The sequence below is a fragment of the Triticum urartu genome, chromosome 1A, assembly GCF_056163025.1.
Source record: "Triticum urartu cultivar PI428250 chromosome 1A, HENAU_Tu73, whole genome shotgun sequence".
Classification (NCBI taxonomy): Eukaryota; Viridiplantae; Streptophyta; class Magnoliopsida; order Poales; family Poaceae; genus Triticum; species Triticum urartu.
In genome coordinates, this window is record NC_141873.1 from 484,884,087 (window position 1) to 484,905,553 (window position 21,467).

Genomic DNA, 21,467 nt, shown 5'->3' on the forward strand with positions numbered 1-21,467 from the left:
ATCATCTGTGAAGGTGAGAAAATAACGATACCCGCCGCGAGCCTCAATATTCATTAGACCACATACGTTAGTATGTATGATTTCCAACAAATCTGTGCTCGCTCCATTGTTCCGGAGAACGGCGTTTTAGTCATCTTGCCCATGAGGCATGGTTCGCAAGTGCCAAGTGATTCATAATCAAGTGATTCCAGAAGTCCATCAGTATGGAGTTTCTTCATGCGTTTTACACCAATATGACCCAAACGGCAGTGCCACAAATATGTTGCACTATCATTATCAACTCTGCATCTTTTGGCTTCAATATTATGAATATGTGTATCACTACTATCGAGATTCAACACAAATAGACCACTCTTCAAGGGTGCATGACCATAAAAGATATTACTCACATAAATAGAACATCCATTATTCTCAGATTTAAATGAATAACCGTCTCGCATCAAACAAGATCCAGATGTAATGTTCATGCTTAACGTTGGCACCAAATAACAATTATTTAGGTCTTAAACTAATCCCAAAGGTAGATGTAGAGGTAGCGTGCCGGCGGCGATCACATCGACTTTGGAACCATTTCCCACGCGCATCGTCACCTCGTCCTTAGCCAGTCTTCGCTTAATCCGTAGTCCCTGTTTCGAGTTGCAAATATTAGCAACAGAACTAGTATCAAATACCCAGGTGCTACTGCGAGCTCTAGTAAGGAACACATCAATAACATGTATATCACATATACCTTTGTTCACCTTGCCATCCTTCTTATCCGCCAAATACTTGGGGTAGTTCCGCTTCCAGTGACCAGTCCCTTTGCAGTAGAAGCACTCAGTCTCAGGCTTAGGTCCATACTTGAGTTTCTTATCTTGAGCAGCAACTTGTTTCCTATTCTTCTTCCCTTTACCCTTTTTCTTGAAACTGGTGGTCTTGTTGACCATCAACACTTGATGCTCCTTCTTGATTTCTACCTCCGTAGCCTTTAGCATTGCGAAGAGCTCGGGAATCATCTTATCCATCCCTTGCATATTATAGTTCATCACGAAGCTCTTGTATCTTGGTGGCAGTGATTGAAGAACTCTGTCAATGACACTATCAACAGGAAGATTAACTCCCAGCTGAGTCAAGTGGTTATGGTACCCAGACATTCTGAGTATATGTTCACTGACAGAACTATTCTCCTCCATCTTGCAGCCGTAGAACTTATTGGAGACTTCATATCTCTCAATCCGGGCATTTGCTTGAAATATTAACTTCAACTCCTAGAACATCTCATATGCTCCATGACGTTCAAAATGTCATTGAAGTCCCGGTTCTAAGCCGTAAAGCATGGCACACTGAACTATTGAGTAGTCATCAGCTTTGCTCTGCCAGACGTTCATAACATCTGGCGTTGCTCCTGTAGTGGGTTTTGCACCTAGAGGTGCTTCTAGGACGTAATTCTTCTGTGCAGCAATGAGGGTAATCCTCAAGTTCGGACCCAGTCCGTGTAATTGCTACCATCATCTTTCAACTTTGCTTTCTCAAGGAACGCATTAAAATTCAACGGAACAACAGCACAGGCCATCTATCTACAATAACATAGACAAGCAAAATACTATCAGGTACTAAGTTCATGATAAATTCAAGTTCAATTAATCAAATTACTTAAGAACTCCCACTTATATAGACATCCCTCTAATCATCTAAGTGATCACGTGATCCATATCAACTAAACCATAACCGATCATCACGTGAAATGGAGTAGTTTTCAATGGTGAACATCACTATGTTGATCATATCTACTATATGATTCATGCTCGACCTTTCGGTCTCAGTGTTCCAAGGCCATATCTACATATGCTAGGCTCGTCAAGTTTAACCTGAGTATTCTGCGTGTATAAAACTGTCTTACACCCGTTGTAGATGAACATTGAGCTTATCACACCCGATCATCACGTGGTGTCTTGGCACGACGAACTTTGGCAATGGTGCATACTCGGGGAGAACACTTTTACCTTGAAATTTAGTGAGAGATCATCTTATAATTCTAACTTCAAACAAAGCAGAATAAGATGCATAAAGGATAAACATCACATGCAATTAATATAAGTGATATGATATGGCCATCATCATCTTGTGCCTTTGATCTCCATCTCCAAAGCATTGTCATTATCACCATCGTCGCCGGCACGACACCTTGATATCCATCGTAGCATCGTTGCCGTCTCGCCAACTATTGCTTCTACGACTATCGCTACCGCTTAGTGATAAAGTAAAGCAATTACAGGGCGATTGCATTGCATACAATAAAGCGACAACCATATGGCTCCTGCCAGTTGCCGATAACTCCGTTACAAAACATGATCATCTCATACAATAAAGTATAGCATCATGCCTTGGCCATATCACATCACAACATGCCTACAAAAACAAGTTAGACGTCCACTACTTTGTTGTTGCAAGTTTTACGTGGCTGCTACGGGCTGAGCAAGAACCGTTCTTACCTACGCATCAAAACCACAACGATAGTTTGTCAAGTTAGTGTTGTTTTAACCTTCTCAAGGACAGGGCGTAGCCACACTCGGTTCAACTAAAGTTGGAGAAACTGACACCCACCAGCCACCTGTGTGCAAAGCACGTTGGTAGAACCAGTCTCGCGTAAGCGTACGCATAATGTCGGTCCGGACCGCTTCATCCAACAATACCGCTGAACCAAAGTATGACATGCTGGTAAGCAGTATGACCTGTATCGCCCACAACTCACTTGTGTTCTACTCGTGCATATAACATCTACGCATAGACCTGGCTCTGATGCCACTGTTGGGGAACATAGTAATTTTAAAAAAATTCCTACACACATGCAAGATCATGGTGATGCAAAGCAACGAGAGGGGAGAGTTCGTCCACGTACCCTCGTAGACCGTTAAGTGGAAGCGTTATAACAACGCGGTTGATGTAGTCGTACGTCTTCACGGTCGACCGATCCTCAGCACCGAACGTACGGCACCTCCGCGTTCAGCACATGTTCAGCTCCGTGACGTCTCACGAACTCACAATCCAGTAGAGCTCGAGGAAGAGTTTCGTCAGCATGACGGCATGGTGACGATTTTGATGATGCTACTGGCACAGGGCTTCGCCTAAGCACCCCTATGATATAACTGAGGTGGATTATGGTGGAGGGGAGCACTGCACACGGCTAAGAGATCAACAGATCAATTGTTGTGTCTATGGGGTGCCCCCTGCCCCCGTATATAAAGGAGCTAGGGGGGAGGAGGCCGGCCAAGGAGGAGGGCGTGCCAAGGGGGGAGTCCTACTCCCACCGGGAGTAGTAGGACTCCCTCTTTTCCTAGTTGGAGTAGGAGAGGAGAAGGAAGGGAGAGAGGAAGAGAAGGAAAGGGGGCGCCCCCCCCCCTCCTTGTCCAATTCGGACTAGAGGGGGAGGGGGCATGCGGCTACCCTTGACCGCCCCTCCTCTTCTCCCACTAAGGCCCATTAGGCCCAATAAACTCCCCGGGGGGTTCCGGTAACCCCCCGGTACTCCCGTAAATTCCAAAACCTCCCAAAACACTTTCGGTGTCTGAACAGAGTCATCCAATATATCAATCTTTATGTCTCGACCATTTCGAGACTCCTCGTCATGTCCGTGATCATATCCGGGACTCCGAACTACCTTCGGTACATCAAAACACAAAAAACTCATAATACCGATCGTCACAGAACTTTAAGCGTGCGGACCCTACGGGTTTGAGTACTATGTAGACATGACCGAGACATGTCTCTGTTCAATAACCAATAGCGGAACCTGGATGATCATATTGGTTCCTACATATTCTACGAAGATCTTTATCGATCAAACCGCATAACAACATACGTTGTTCCCTTTGTCATCGGTATGTTACTTGCCCGAGATTTGATCGTCGGTATCTCAATACCTAGTTCAATCTCGTTACCGTCAAGTCTCTTTACTCGTTCCATAATGCATCATCCCGCAACTAACTCATTAGTCACATTGCTTGCAAGGCTTATAGTGATGTGCATTACCGAGAGGGCCCAGAGATACCTCTCCGACAATGGGAGTGACAAATCCTAATCTTGATCTATGCCAACTCAACAAGTACCATCGGAGACACTTGTAGAGCACCTTTATAATCACTCAGTTACGTTGTGACGTTTGGTAGCACACAAAGTGTTCCTCCGGTAATCGGGAGTTGCATAATCTCATAGTCATAGGAACATGTATAAGTCATGAAGAAAGCAATAGCAGTAAACCTAAAAGATCAAGTGCAAAGCTAACGGAATGGGTCAAGTCAATCACATCATTCTCCTAATGATGTGATCCCATTGATCAAATGACAACTCATGTCTATGGCTAGGAAACTCATCCGTCTTTGATCAACGAGCTAGTCAAGTAGAGGCATACTAGTGACACTATGTTTGTCTATGTATTCACACATGTATTATGTTTCCGGTTAATACAATTCTAGCATGAATAATAAACATTTATCATGATATGAGGAAATAAATAATAACTTTATTATTGCCTCTAGGGCATATTTCCTTCAGCCACCGCCAACCATGGCTCTTTTTTGGACCAATACTTCTTCACGGGCAAGATTGACGTACTCCTTTTGCTTCTCATCGAGGGTAGATGTATCCATGACGAATAAGTACTTCTCCCATTCCAACAACCTAGCTCGCTCCTCCATGGCCACCTTCCTCTCCTCCAATGCCACCTTCGTCTCCTCGGCCGCCACCCTTCTCTCCTCGGCCGCGGCATCTTGGTTCCTTTCCATCTTCCTCACCTCGTTTGCTTCCTTTCTGGCCTTCACAATAACTTCCATAGCATTTTTGAGCTCGTCATCTCCTTTTCTCTTCTTCTTTTCTTTTGCGTCTTTATTGCATCCATCCGGTCTTTTTGGCTTGGAGTATGAAACCGAGTTTGGTGTAGGGCTTCTCTTGCCGTCATCACTTGATGCCTCCTCCTCATCATCATCCAAATCAATAGTTCGTTTGTGTTTGTTGCTCTCATCATCATCATCGATAGCATCACGGGGCTTTCATTTCTCATCATCCTTCAATTCTTCATAGCAATGAGGCAAGGTAAATGGTCTCCCTTTCTTGGTCTTCTTCTACTCTCCTTTGAACAAGTTTTGTGCAATATTGAGCTACATACAAAAAAATAAGTTAGCACTACAAACACCAAGAAGACACATGATGAACATGGAAGAAAATGGCACTTACCCTACCTATATCATTAGTGCCACTTGGGTTCAACTTGTCAACCGCCTTAAGTGCGGCCGCCCACCTTTGATAATCTCGGTTGATTGTCGACCACGGGGAGCGAAGAGATCTTCCGGAGCGGTCAATTCCACTTTTGTTGTGTACATCAAAGTGTTCCTTCATCCGGAGCCAATATGCATCTCTACTTTGATCACCTCCAATGGAGGGATCCCTTGACACTTGCAACCAAGTATTGCATAGCAAGATGTCTTCATCCATGGTGTAGTTGCCCCCTCTTCCTTTCGGTGCATCGACGATGCCCTCACCATTCTCGTCCACCTCAAACTCATGATCATCGAAATGCATGTCATTGGTTTGAGACCAATGATAATTGATAATTGTTGGAGCCAACACCCATAGTTGACATATATGCCTCATCATTGAAACTACAAAGTATATACAACGAAGTAAATAAGCTATCCATATGTATGCATTCAAAAAACAACAACAACAGCAACAGCAAAAAATTGGCGAAATTTTATACCTTGGGAGCATTTCATCGAACACCTTGTGCGCGTCGACCCCCGGCTCAACAAGTGAGCTCGCCGGCGCTTCGGTAGCCGCCGCGTCCGTCGCACGCCCTGCAAACTTCTTCCTCAACGGACTAGAGGAGCCGTCCGCCGCCTTGTTCTTCTTCGTGGATACCTTGCCCTTCTTCACCTGCGCCGCATTTGGGAGTTTCGAGAGGGGGGCATGTGGCTTCACAACGGGCACCGATGCGATGCCACCCATTTACGCATTGGAGAAGCAGACCATTGGGGAAATGTCAGGCACATCCCTTCCATATAATAATACCCCACGTTACAGAAGATACAAAATTATAATATTTATCTTCATGTTACAGAGGAAATAAAAAATCAGCGCGCCATAGATATGGAAAAAAAACATCAGGCGCATCCCCTTTTGGTACAGCTCGGCTATGACCGTGTCTCCTCCTGGCACACTTCGGCATGTCCGATCCGGGTGTGCGCGTGGGGATTTTTCGTACAGTCGTCGGATGTGTTGGGTTTAAAAAAAGTTACGGTAGATAATGTTGCTTAGTTGTTGTTTTTATGTACTCAGTATTTTTGTAACTGATTAAAATACATTTCTATGATCACGGATTTAATGTGAAGACGTGTGTGTATTGTGTATTAGGCGCACATACATTGTTGGCCATAAGACACATTTAAGTGGCTCAGAAAAAAAATGCTAAATAAGAAATAAAATTCAAAATATATTTTTATTATAAATTATGAGACGTGTGTTGCGTGAGCACACTAATACAAATAGAAGAGAGCACTTCAGCACGGGTGAGATGGTGGACACTGGTATGCTCAACCCATCAGAGTTTAAGTCCTCGCATTTATCCTGAATTTACTAGTATAACGCCCGTGCGTTGCCACGGGCTCTTGAAATTTTTTGCAAGAGTTATATAAAAATAATGCATGTTAAATTTCACACGTCATACAATATAACACAGACATCGCGTAAGATACATAGTGGGAGGAACCCAGCCTCCTCAGACTTTAGCGCTTCCTGGCCGTTGGATCTGGTTCTTGATACATTTTGGACCGTCGGATCAAGCCCCCGGTTGATCCCATTCGTCGGATCAAAACTGAGCACTGTAGATCGAAACAGTGTTAAAACTGGGCTACCAACGCATGTTATTCCGGTGCCCCGCCAAGGGCATTATTGGAATTTCATCAACAGGTATAAAAAGCCCGACGCGCCTCTCCTATTCCAAATCTAGCCGCCGCATCGCCCCGTTCCAGTTCTCCCGCCCGCCGCTCGCGGTGCTCCTTGCCACGCCGCCGCCGCTCGCCGTGCTCCTCGCCCTTCCTGTCTCGCCGCCCCTCCCTCCTTCTCCTCCATCGCCAGGAGAGGCCGCCGCTCGCCGTGCTCCTCGCCCTTCCTGTCTGGCCGTCCCTCCCTCCTTCTCCTCCATCGCCAGGAGAGGCCGCCGCTCGCCGTGCTCCTTGCTACGCCGCCGCCGCTCGCCGTGCTCCCCGTCCTTCCTGTCTCGCCGCCCCTCCTTCCATCTCCTCCATCGCCAGGAGAGGCTCAGCCTCACTCGGGCCGCTGCTCCCCGGTCAAGTTCGTGAGACTACATCGTCAGGAGGAGCGGAGGTTGCGGCTCGCGTATCTTCTCCTCCATGGACTGCAGCACAGATGGGGGAATACGTACAACCCGTTCTCTGTGTCCCTGGCGTCATCGCTACCGCCTCTTCTCCACTTCCTCTGGTGCTCATCGCAGGGTTTTTCTTGAACAGATTGTAAACCCTATATGTCCTATTTGTTGTCTTGAAGATGGGTTGGTTGATGCAATCTGTGTATCTTGGAACTCAGGCTGCAAACCTTCATATGGGTGTGGTAATGAACTTTTCCTTTCCTTAGCATATCATTTTCCTCTTGTTTTTAGTTATTTCCAGTAGCGCTTTGCCTTATCTAAATGTTTGAGCACTCTTAAAGCATTTATCATGTGATATTAGGCCACATTTGAAGAAAAACATAGGCACTATTTTGACTTCCATCGGAGAAGTGGCTAATTGCCTTTATAGGAGGTCAGTAGAAAGCAATCAATTACTATATCATTAAAACAATAACAGAAGTGTTCTTCATCATGGTGGTTCGGTTGAACTATTCTGATGGTAGTTTCCTTGGGTCAATTGAAGGTAACCTGAGTTTTTCTAACCCGTTTTTGTGTCTTGTATTGATATTTTCCTTGTGTGACCCCACCAAAAGATATCTCGATGCAACTAATTTCTAATCTAAACACGGATGACTTTTAGCAGGCTCTTAGTTTTCATGCACTTAGCCGGAATGCTACTTTGTTACTTGGTTTGATAAAATAACTACATCGAAGATATATAGATTTCTTGTCTTACTCAATGTGTTCTATAATGATGAAAGCCTCTTCTATTTCTAGGATCCTGAGCTCCTTTATAGGTCTATATATTGCTGTGAAGCTTGTGGTTGGCATGCTTTTTCAAGGTCTGATATCCTATAATCTTAGCATGCAACCATTTTTGGAGGGACTCAAGTTTGAACTGACCGATTTCTTCTAGCATTCAATTCTTGTGAGGGTGGAGTTGGAGAAGGTGGGGCATCAGACAAGAGCCAGTTGTAGCATCCACGACCTCCTTGTCCATGGCCAATCGTGCAAGATTGACCAGGTTGCAGGGTTTGGTCAGCAGTGGTTGTAGCACACTGAAGTGGAGGAGCAGTGTTGTCGTCGACCATGGATTCAAGGTAGTTTCTGATTTTCTCTCCTGTTGTGGTGGTCCTGCAGGTTACTGTTTACATGATGCGTTGGTCGCAGTTGGTGCCGTACTTATGTGTTTGCTAATGCCTCTGCTACAACATGAGATGTGTTAATGTAGTGTTTATTAAGGTTTGGTCAGCATGCTGAATAAGTCCAATATCAATCTGTTTACGATCATGAGAGTTATGTAAGGATAGGGAGAGACACTGAGGCAAAAGGCATGTGTACATGCTCCTTATTACTTATCAGAAACATTTTCCTAGGAATGCTGGCCAGCGCAGCCTCTTGTCGCCAAGGTCATTGTTGAGCCAACTTATTTGTTTCATAGGCTTGTTGCCTACACTGCATGTTTCTGCTTATCTACTCGCCCATTGCATAGAAATATATGTTTCTCTACAAGCTCTATGATGCTTGGTTTTTTTAGTGTGTACTTTCCTTGCATAGTTCTGAGCGTCGGGTCTAATGTGTAGCCAAACTGTACATCTTTGAGATCTTGGTTCTAAATTGTCATTTCAGAGAAATGATATCTTTTCATTTATAATTGTTGTTTTAAGAAATGTTATTAGGGTCGTTGGTTCCATTGAAATATAGATCCTATTGGGCAATTCAAATCTTAGCGAGTATGACATTTCACTTTTAGGAACGATTGCTCTCAGCTTCTTCCAAGTTGAATTTGACTAAAATGTGAGTGTCATGTTTCTTAAATGATCACCGGAATTTTCTTTCCTTGCAATGCCAACTGTTGCTGGTTTTCATTCTTCTTGGTTCTTTCTAAATTTATTCTAAAGGTAGTAAATTGTTTTCTTATTGTTGCATGTTGGTCAGGCCGGCCCTCCACCTCTCTTGTCATCTAGGTACCTATGGTGCTCACAGTGGTCACCCGGATCATGGTGGGGATAGTCTGTGGCCAGGCCACGAAATCGATGCCGGCGACCCGGCGTATCCTCTACAGCCTGAGGTATTTCCTTACCTTGCGTCCCCAAGCCCAACGCCTATCCTCACATGCAATAGCTAAAATTCATGTGCGTCTCTACTTCAAATTAAATGATCCATTCTATAGAAATAAACTGCTTTAATTCATGTTCCTTAGATGTATATGCACCAACAGAACCATAGAGTAGTACTTGCTTAGAGAGCTAGACCAATGCTATGTAAAAGGTGATTTACAAAGATCTCTGTCCCGGAAGCTTTAATGGTATTTTGTATGGTTTGAAGTTCAATTTCGAATTAGGCACCTGAATTTGCCTCAGTTTAGAGTACACTTCTCCTAGATCTTAGGTGAATAATCTTGAAGAATAGTGTTTGATTCTTGAAAAATCATATGAATTTAATTATGGTTTGAAGAAAAATATGAATTTCTTTATGGTTTGAAGAAACATATGAATTTCTTAGATAATCATGGTTCTGATTTTTTACTCTCACCCCACAAACAAGACAACTAATCATGCTAGCAGTTCATGTGATGATCCGTTAATCATCACATAGCAGAAATCAATGGTTCCTATTGTGCTTTGTATTTCTATTATGTCATTGTACTTCTTAGTTTGGCTGTGAAGACCTCAGCTATACTTCATTGTACTTCCTATCTGAGGATCCAAAGGTAGCTAAATCATGGGGATGTAAAATTGCATATTTATCTATATGGGTGTGGATTATTAATTTATTATACTTCATTGTGATTTAGAAAGTGTAATTTCAGTGACATGCGGTTGTAATTAGTTAACCAAATAACCCCCATACGTTGTTAATCTGAAGGCAAATTACACAGTCCTCTCTTAATACTACTGTTGCATCGTATGAGATAATTAAGTTACTCCAGTTGTACATAGGTATCCATCCTTTTCCTGCTCAAGTATCAAGTGGATCATATGTTGCCCTAACCTACATCATCTTTTCTTGCAGGTAGTTTCTTCGTTTAGCTGCATACTTATTTGGATCTCTCAGTTGTTAAGTGCAAACTTTTCTACTTATTCTCTACAGGCACAGTGTTACTGGTTTGTTTTCAATCTCAACATGCCATCTATCTGAATTTTGTATAGCTTGCATAGTGGCTAAGTTCATGAGCTAATTCTAATATTATCTATAGAGCTTCCATATTATCATTAGGATGATGAAGCCTGTCAAGTATTGTCCACTACTAATTGCATTAGCTTCGCCTTAGAACTTGGAAAGAGGAAGTAGAGTTATCAATAATGATCAGTTATAAAGTACCGTAGATATTGATGTTTCTAGAGCATCGTTTCCAATTGTATGTTATCTCATTGTGTTTATGAGCAGATACAACATCTCCTTTAACACTTATTCTTACACTTGCTGGTATGAATTGCCTGGCTATATTTATAGAATTTATGTCTTTATGTTTTGTACTATTTGATGCAAATCAATTTTCCTTGGCAAACATTGTGCCTAGCTTTTGGTACAAATTTTGCCCTTATGATCTGTAGTGAAATTGCGGTTATCCTGGGCAACAGCTATAGTTCGCTTTTGGTACATATTTAATCTGTATGCCCTATACTAAAATCAGTTATCTTGGGCAGAAACTATACCTTGCTCTTGATAGATCTTTGTAGTGTTTGTGATATATATTGAACACATTTATTCTAAGCGGTTATTCTAATTTCTTTTGGTTAAATGCTTTGTTATGTTGAGGGTTTAGACGTTGGGGTCACTGTGCTGAGCCAGGCAACGCGCGCCAAGGCGTGCTTCCGATCTAGTAATTAATTAATAATTGAAGTCCACTTCACTTGCGATGCCCACGAACTTGGTTTTCTTGGGGGCAGACATGATTGATACGATGACTGCAATATCTCTAGAGGTATAAACATAGATTGTCGACATGATACAAAAATGATCCAAATTAGTGGAATACAAAAGGTAATATGACAAAGGAAAGATCAATAATAATATTGAAAAATACCTTGTGCGATAACATTTAAATTGGCATTTTTTGGGTTTGTTGTGAGATATCACCGTTTCCGCATCATTATGTTGTAAAAAAACTCATGAATTTTCGGCCCCTTTCAACGACGTCGCTTCGGAACCCTTGTCGATGGATTCTTTTTGTGCATCTCCAAAATCCATATATATGTCTCCTATATTTGAGAAAAATATATATAAAAATACACACTTTGTATTATCATGTTTAACATACATACAAAGAATGATTAGCTACATGCACCTCCTCTCGTGGTGTTTCAGTCCGGTTTATCATCGTTACATCAGTGTGTATGTCGGAATCCGTCACTTTCTATCTCATGAAATATAAACACTATTTTATACTGCATCACATAAACATATATAATGTATAATAATAATAAAAGTGAAACTAACACAACTGTTTTATTTTGTAAAAAAGAACAGCTTTTTCATATTATTAAAAAAGATGTTGCATTTCTCTCGTGGAAAGCAACCAACAATAATGTTCATATATAAATAAGTACTTATCTAAAATTTCCTAAATCATTTTAAATTATTTATATAGGCTATGGAAAATTGTCCAACAAAAGATAAAAACATGCAAGCAAACCAACATAAACCAAGTATATTCGGTTTCTTCTCTCAATATTTTTTGTGATACTCTCAATATATCTAAAAAGTATATAAAATATTTATTTGTATGAACCATGTTTAATATATATACATTATTTATTTTTTGAGGTATATATACTTTATTTATCTATCTATTTTCGTAGAGCAAACGTTGCCTATCCAAAGCCCAAATTAGCTATCCAGCACGGCCCAACCAGCACCCAATCTAAGCCTAAAAAATTAGGAATTCCAAAAAAAAGTTTATTTCGTTCGGCACCGAACGGAACGCAACCTTATCTCCCCCAGTACTCTCACCTCTCCTCTCCACTCACTCAACCTCTCTCGCCCCTCTCCCGGTCTCCCCTCCCCCGCCGCATCCGCTGCGCGTGACCACAAGCTCCTGCCGCAACCGCGCGACTCTGCCCGCCGACCACCGCATCCGTCGCATGCATCGGCGGTTTCCGCACGACGAAGGTCATGGCTGGTCCCGCGACGGCCTCGGCTGGAGGAGGACGATAGGTCCATAGCGACGGACGCTCAAGTAAGAGGAGCGGCCCAATGGCGGCGGCCTCGAGCACGGGGGTAAGTGCAGGCTGGGGATGCAGGAGAGGTGCAGCGCGGGGTTTGGAGCTCCCACGAGCTGGGTGCGGCGCATCCGACGGCGACAGACACAGGGACGCGTTGATCCGGGTGTGGGTGCTCAATTCGGTCCCGTTCTGGCCGGATCCGCGGCGGTGCTCATCTCCGGCGAGGTGGCCTGTGACTCGCGGGACGACGGCGGCGCAAGACCACAGGAGGGGCTCATCTCATGGGACAGGGGCGCGAGGTCTTGTTGGCTTCGGTTGTCGGTGGCTTGACGCAGGGGTGGCCGGGGTCCGGCGCCATGGAGGCTCTTCGAGGACGAGGAAGCAGACAGCGACGACAACTTTGAGGCCGGCGGGGGCGCCGTCTCCGCGTTCGATGGTCGGGGTCCAACGCGGCCGCCGTTGGCTCCATCCCCTACAGGTAATTCCCCCTGCATTTTACCCCTTGAAATTGCCATGATTATCCCACGAAGAGGCACAACCTTTTTCTTTTGAGATTCAGAGTAGTAAAGCTACTCTGCTGAAACCACAAATTCAGAGATCATAAGCGGGTGAGGCAGTCCGGTACGTCAGCAATCCTCTCCTGGTCTTCCGAATTCCTGGCCAACGCTCCAAGCCCATCAGCAAGGGCATTGCACAATCTCCCCACACTACTGATACTATGATCCGAGAAGTTTGTCGGTGCTTGCTTGATGTCTCTTAGCAGTCCATAGCAGGGGGAGAGGGACTGCTTCCCTGTCATCAATTCCTTAATCCAAATTTGGCAGTCAAGTTCCAAAATCACGGGGCTCCTGTAGATCCTCGAGAGTGCGTGCAACCAAATAAGGGTTGCTTTTGCTTCGGCCTCCTCAACACTACGGCTAGGTGACGTATTCTGACAGATAGAAATAACAACATGCCCTCTACTGTCCCTTGCGACAGCACCTGCAGAATATTCACCCGTTTCCTCCAGGTACGAGGCTACATAATTTACTTTGATTGATCCCAAGGCCGGCCCTGTCCAATGCAAGTGTTGCGTGGTGGGGCAGCGTGGCTGTTGTCGCGGTCGCATCGGTAGGAATGCTCGTGGGCGAAGAGGGCGCGTTGGCGATTGCCAGAGAGAGGGGAGCGGTGCTGGGTCTTGAGAGAGACAAGAGACGTGGGCGGCGGAGGCGGTGGTGTGGGGATCGAGTTGAGCGAGCGAGAGAGGAGGGAGACACGCGAGTGCGTAGGCCTCTCTGGTGTAGCGATTTTTTGTTTCTGTGATTGCGGGGTGCGGATATCATGTTGTCTATTTCCTTTTTAACGAAGGCATTTGGGGGTGGGGGATTGTTTTTAGTTCAATGGATGGGTTGGGTATCAGATGTTTGGGTAAGTATTGATTCTGTCCAGATATGTCGGGAGAGAACAGATGCAGCAGTTTTTCTATATTAGTGAATGAAACCAGTTAAGCATTGGACAATGCATATCCTTGTTCTGAAACATTGCTACATGCATTTTTCACTCCTCTGAGATCACTTCCTCTGAAAACAAACAGATTACTATAGGAACCCAGATAAGGTTGTTTTAGATTCAATTTAAATCACACCCTGAAAGCTGGCATGGCATTTGACTATATGGGCATTAATCTCCAGCAAAATACAATGCTCCTGTAATAGAAGGCTTTAACTCAAGATTAATGTAAACAAGAACGCAAGCCGAGTTCACCTAAACAACGACTAAAATAATACTCCCACTGTCCCAAAATAAGTGTCTCAAGCTTAGTACAACTTTGTACTAAAGTTAGTACAAAGTTGAGACACTTATTTTGTGACGGAGGGAGTAGAAGACAATAAATCAGAACTTCCTATTGGGTTTTAGGCAATCAAGTTCAGGTGTAAATGACAACCACATGCATGCAGTAACTAAAGCAAGATCATCATGTGCCTATTCACTGTCAGTCTGAGGTGAGGAAAATGGAACAATGTAGGCATAACTGATAATGCCGTTTTTAAATTGATCACCTGGCCTTCTTTTTAGGCATAAAATAGATGGGCTTGTCAATGTGAAATGCACATATGTGAAATCTGGACATTTGCTCTGTCTTTTGTTGTTCTGATGCATGCAAATCTGTTCAGAAGCATATATATTATGCTTTGCTTTGCTGACATTCTATTTTGAACAACGGTTTGCTACAGTTATCATGCGGATAAGAGAACCAAAAACTACCACATTGATATCTGCTTCAGGAAAAATGGTAAGGCCAAGTTCATGTACATCTGATGCACAATATGTTCTTTTGTAGTTAGATTATCTAATGATGTTGGAGCTGATACTGTACGCGCATATGAGTAGATATTCATGTTGTAGTCAGTTGAGTGTTGAAATTCAATGCAAATCCCCCATGGACACTAAGTGTTTGGGGTTCACTACATATTTTTCTTATTATCTACATGTCAGAATTAAATCTTTTTAATCAGTAGAAAGTCCCTCTATTCGGCCATTGAAAAGTTAAGCAAAGATTTGTCGAGATTGGATTGATACTATACTTCAATTAAAATTCCTTGGGTATCAGTTGATTCCATTCACCTTAATGGAAACCTGCAAAAATGTTTTGATTCAGTGGCCTTTGTTAACATTTTACAGGAAAGTGAATTTGATAGTTATACCAGAGAGTTATTGTCTTAGTGGTCTTATCCTCCTAATTACATACTGATGCAAAGTATACCGTTGCTGTGTTATCAGGTTTGCACTAGAGCAAAAAGTGAACAGCAATGTAAACTCGTAGCTAGAAAGGTATTGCCTAGCTTTATTTCCTTTCATACATATCAGAGGTGAAAGGTTCAGAAATTGTGAATGTTTTCTACTTTCATTGTGCTCTTATATCCAGAAGCTTGGCTTTCCTGCAAAATTCAAACTTTGAACTGAAATAAAACTTTGCTTTTTGGGAACCATGTGATCAAGTTAGATGAGATACCACGTGATGAGGTTACATATAATGAAATACATGATAGTGTACTGATATGAACAGGGCTTTGCGTTTATTGATCAAGTGAAAATGAGATGAATAAGCATCAATCTTGATGAGTCATGATCTTATTAGCAGTTTAAGAAATAAAATGTAAAAGGAAATTACTATATATACATATATATACCTTTTTAGAGCGAGTGAAAAAATAGTGCTGATAAAATATACAGACCATATGCCCACCTTTTAGTGCATGTTTGTCATGGTTTACTCAGGCATATGAAAATGAAGATGTGCGTTGCATGTGCAAACTTTCTTTGGAAGTATCTTTTTGTGTGTGTGGCCGTGGATTCTGGATAAGCATCACACTGATTCAAAACATTCTTTCAGGTCAAATATTTGACGATGTTTTCTTCTCCCAACCTGGCAAGGTATTGTACTACCTACATGCATCACTGGAAGGTGTGATTTTGCTGTCGATGGTTCTACTTGGTACTGATTGACATACATGCATTGTTGGAACGTGAAACATGTAGTCAAGGAACAATCTTTGCAACGAACAAAAGTGCATATATAGAGTGCACCCTTTCCATTCTGGTGCGTTAAATATAGGTTCTTAACAGATGTCTCTTTGTCATAATGTGGATATTTGAACATGCGATGGTTGTATGATATATGTGTAAGCTGTGTTCAAATAATACCTCGCTGTCTGGGGATCAGCGCCGGCTCAGGGTTCCTGAAGGGGATCGTCGCCGCATCATGGATGTGACCTCAAAGGGTTCAGCGGCGGATTAGGGGATCGGCGTGCGGCTCCAGAAGGGGATCGCCGCCTCCATCCTGAATGTGATCGGCGGTGGGTTCTAAACGGATCGGCGACGTCTCCTCAAGCGGATCTTGATGTGCGAGGGCGGCAGCGAAGGGATGGAGGGCGGCCGCGAACGAGGGCAGTGAGTCGGGCGTAGTCAGGCGTGCGAGTGGAGGGCAGGAGAGTCGTGCGTGCGATTGGTTTAGGGTTTTTTTCGCTGGTTAATTTTTGTATGTTTTTTTTCGTTGGTTAATTTTCATAGGTTCTTTTTCCTTCGCTTGTAGATGGGTGCGATGGGAGGTGCGGCCCTGTACTGCATGGGGGCATCGGGACGTGTTTTTTTGGTTTGACGCGGCTAACAGTGAGGTGGGATGAGGGACGAAAAAAAACCATGATAGGTGGGACAAAAATTAACCGCAGAGACTACCAATTAAGACATTAGAAGTAGAGATCCCTACTAAAATGGATAAAATAAAGGACTGATACTACAGATGTAGGCATTCTTCATCTCTACTAAAATATATTCTTCATCATGTGGTTATTCACCTGTAATAAATCACCCCTGCATACCTACCTGCTTTTCTTTTGTCACAACTCATATTCATAAGCAGTCTTATTTCTTAGGCGAGCTCTGTCTTTTACTATTCTCTTTATCTGCATTTTTTCTTGACTCGGCACATTTACTTTTTTCGATTATACCTTTGTACTACACTGAATCTAGGAAATACTCCCTCTGTTCCAAAATAGATGACTCAACTTTGTACTAACTTTAGTACAAAGTTAGTATAAAGTTGGGTCATCTATTTTGGAACGGAGGGAGTATAAAGTAGATGAATGATGTGTTTATTCCTGTGTATACTATTTGACCTTCAATTATGTTTGCTTTCAGGAGTAAGAAGTCAGTTGGAGTGAGAAGTGAGACAAGTACCATGAGCTCAAGTGATTCATTCACCAAGCTGGTAAACGCATAAACTTCAAAAAAAATCATCTCAATAAGGTATGCAAGTAATTTATTTTGGGTGTTTGAATTTTCACATTTTGGGTTTTGTTTTCAGTCCATTATATATTCTAGGGACAAACTTCATCTCATTTCTTAGACCAACTAATATTTAACTACAGGATCAGATTCGCGTAAAGTAATTTGCAATGTTTATTCGATTTTGTGCATGACAAGGGGCAAGTAGAATTTTTTCTGTATGCACTTAGCAAGATTAAAATAACAGGCACAAAGTGAATCAAGTGTGTTCAACAAGCAATTTAAAAGTGAAAGTAGATAAACAACTTACTGATCCACATAGAAGAGTGCCGAGTATTGAGATTTGATTTGCCGCATTGCAATGGTCCGCTATGGTCCTGCAGTAATATGTGTATGACAGCAAAAGGATCTTCAAATCAGTATGTACACTTAACTTATCCATTATAATTCGATATATTATATGAGATAACTTGAACATCTTTAGAAACCAGTGTGAAAAAATTATAGCAGCCAAATCGCATTACAATACTATTACGTGTGGATTTTCATATGCACATTCCCAGACGCTACAAACTTGATCAGAGCCGAAAGCAAGGAAATGCACATCACAGTTGCAATGACGCTAGGAGAAGCCTCTCCACATCTGCATGTTGAGAGACTTGAGCTATTAATTTTGCAGGCACTCCACACAAGCACATGCATGTTAAGTGAGGGTATACGTTATCATTTTGGGTATGATCGAATGGAAATACCTGTTCATGTCATCCTCTGATCCACTGATCCAAATCATCCTGCAAAGCTCATGCATAATGGTTTAGGAAATAAGGTATAGATGCTCAAAGGACAAGATTGATAGCTAACAAATAGTTGATGCTTACAATTAGCCTGTGGTCTCCTCCTCCAACATGTGTTTCCTGTTTGAGCGTTGTGAAAGGTCAGGAGGTCCAGGCAGGTCAAGGCGATGGCGACCTTTGACTTTGGAAATGCAAACCCCCTATCGGTGGCCCTCTCCACAACATCATCCAACATATTGACGTTTAGCTGGCAGAAAGGAACTATACACATTTAGCAAGGAAATCTAGGAACAAGAAAATAGACCGGTCGGCATGTATGATTAAGGATAAAGAATGCACTAACTTTCAAACTGTTTTGATGCCTGACCACATATATTGTCAACATGGAAATTCTGGTTTCTGAAATCAGTTTCCTTGCTCAGTAGAACGCCTATTATGAAATCTGTTTGTTCTAGAGCTGAGTGCAGACATCACTTTTGTTAACCGTGATGCTATAATACTCGGGAAAATTGTGTTATTAGGAAATTGGTCAAGGCATATAGCTCCATCTATGCTCCCACAGACATAAGATGATGAGACTATTATAAACAAATTCATCTTGTTTTCTGCAGTTCTGAAATCTGTAATGCAATGTTTCACTTGTTTGGTCCTCTCTTTTTCATATGATGTTCTTGGTTTGTGTCTTCGACAATGCACAGGCAGTAAACTGCATGCATTACAACCTTAGATTAGTAAGTTGTAACTTTTGCAGCCAATAAAAATATAGGTAATTAACGCAATCAACCTTAGATTAGATGTTTTGTATGTGTCATCAATGCACGCACTCACTGGATTATTACTTATTTTGGCCTACAAACTGTTGTTTAAATGTTTATCATGCATCCATCTTCCATTATAATTCTGGTAATCCTTTGCTCCCTTCATTTTAACTAAACCTTTTCTTCAGATCTGTGAAAGCCATATAATTTGCATGCTCCAATTTAATTTTAACTATAATGGAATAGGTTACTTTTCTGGTTTCATTTTAACTATCATGGAACAGGTTACTTTTCTGGTTTAGTGTATCTTTTTGGATCTACCTTGAACTAAGCGCAATTGCTTTATTATAAACCATTGATCCAAAATGCATAGTGCATCTTATTGTTCGGCGAAAAACTTTCCTGGTTGACACTAGCTAAACCATCTTTTCACAAAATCCTGCTATTCTCTCTGTACATTTGCTTCACTTATTTTGTTGTCTCAGTTTGATAATTCGGTTATGGTTGAAAATGTAAAAAGATTAGTGTCCTGTTTATTGTGTTTCCGTGTGAACTTGTTCTGAACAGCACGTGCTGAACCTTATGGTTTGCAGTTTTGTCAGAGATATGTTTTGCTAGGCTGGAAGCTTGCGAGATCTTCAGATTATCCTAATTGCTTCTACATAGAAGGTGCAGCCATCGCATGGTTCCAAATGTCTCATTGATCCAAAATGCATAGTGCATCTATTTGCTTTCCTGGTTGACACTATAGCTAAACCATTGCTTCACGAAATCATGCTATTCTCTCTGTACATTTGCTTCACTTATTATGTTTGGTCAATTTGTTATTTCGGTTATGGTTGAAAAATGCAAAAAGATTAGCTGTTTTACTTATTCTGAACCTTACGTGCTGTTGTTTTACTTTGCAATTTTGGTTGGCTGATAGCTTGCAAGATCTTCATATTCTACATAGAAGGTGCAGTGTGATGTGATGCATATGGAACTGGTATTACTTTGCAGTATGGAACTGGCGGTGGGTGTATGAAATGTGATGGCTGTAACATTATACCTAATTTCTTATCAGTTCATGATATGGTTGTTTGAAATGTGATACCTGGACGTGAGTGTCTCTGGCGCGGGATCCTGGACGCCTCCGGCGGTGGCTGGTGAAAGGGATAGCCGGATCCTGGACGTCTTCGGCGACGGGTCCTGAAAGGTATCGGCGACGGGTCCTGAAAGGTATCGGCGACGGATCCTGGAAGCGTTCGGCGGAGGGTCCTCAACTGGACATGCACCGGATCAGTGGAGACCAGCGGCGGATCAGTGCCAGGGCGGCGGCGAAGGGATGGAGCGGCGGCGGTGAAGGGATGAAGAGCGGCGGCAGGCGAATGAGGGCACAGACTCGGGCGTCTGTTTCTCGCTCGAGGGCACGAGACCTCGCTCGTATGTGCGGGGGATTAGTTTGCGATTTTTTTCGCTGGTTAATTTTTGCCGGGTTTTTTTCACTGGTTAATTTTCGCCGGTTTGTTCGTGTCAGATGGGTGCGAAGGGAGGTTAGGCGCGTGGGGGCGGATGTGGGACTCGGCCCTGAGGGTTTTTCTTGGTTCATCGCGGCTGAGCGGGAGGTGGGAGCAGGTACCAAAAAAGACCGGGTGAGGTGGGACGAAAATTAAACCCGGAACGCGACCTACCAACTGAGATATTAGGAGTAGAGATTCCACGATTTCCGGCGATGGGCGTTCAGTGGAATGGGACGCTCCTGTCGGCTGCGAAGCGCCTACGGTGATTTTGTAAAATCTCAAGATGATATGTCGCCTCAGTCTCTCGGACGTGCTCATAAGCGTAGAGTGTGCGTGCGTGCGTTCATAGGGTGAGTTATGCGATATATTTATATGAATGTTTGCGTCTCGATAGCACGGTGAGATATTGTACTCGCCTGAAGCGACGTCATACTGGGCCGGCCCAGTAGCGCAGATCATTTGATTCGTTTTTCGCTAGTTGGCTTCTTTAGTATCGTTCGTTTACTCATTTTCGGTTTTTTATTTTAAAAAGAAACTCATTTCTGGTTTTCCTTTTTTATATATTCTCAAAAGAAACACATATAATTTCAGAAATACATAAGTTTGAAAAAATATGTTTGTGCGGTGTTGAAAAACTATTGATGCAACCTTAAAAAAATGTTGACAGCAAACAAGAAATTTTTTAACACATATTCAAACAACAATTTTCAAACAGATGTGTTTAAAAAATGTTAATTATGTATTTTAAAAAGTTAAACATGTATATAAAAAAATACTTCAGACGTACACGACAAATGTACAATGTGTATGGCACAAAGTAGACATCAAAACATGTATTTGAAAAAAGTTAAACATTCTATTTAGAAATTTTAATCATGAACTTCTAAATTGATAAACGTGTACAAAAAATATTCTTGATGCATATGTAAAATGTAGACATAAAAACTGCACACTTAAAAAAATGTTAACCATTTATTTAAAAATGTCAAAGATGCATACAAAATCTCTCTGCAGTGTCACAAAAGTTACACACTTAAAAATGTTGAATGTGTATAAAAATAATGTTTAATATGTATACGACAAAATGTACAGGGAGTATGAAAAAA

General features: G+C 42.3%; 1 long non-coding RNA gene across 7 annotated transcripts; it reads left to right on the top strand.

The window, feature by feature from the left end:
* The first annotated feature begins 12,336 nt into the window (after window positions 1–12,336).
* Window positions 12,337–19,932, top strand: LOC125520921 (uncharacterized). 7 transcript variants are annotated; one of them, XR_015605021.1, is made up of 7 exons: window positions 12,337–13,024; window positions 14,760–14,818; window positions 15,307–15,357; window positions 15,920–15,960; window positions 17,224–17,331; window positions 19,456–19,531; window positions 19,771–19,932. It is a non-coding gene; the product is annotated as an uncharacterized LOC125520921 (long non-coding RNA). The 7 variants fall into 7 exon arrangements; XR_015605037.1 differs by having other exon boundaries at window positions 19,465–19,531; XR_007288903.2 differs by lacking the exon at window positions 19,771–19,932 and having other exon boundaries at window positions 19,456–19,747.
* Window positions 19,933–21,467: the final 1,535 nt, after the last annotated feature.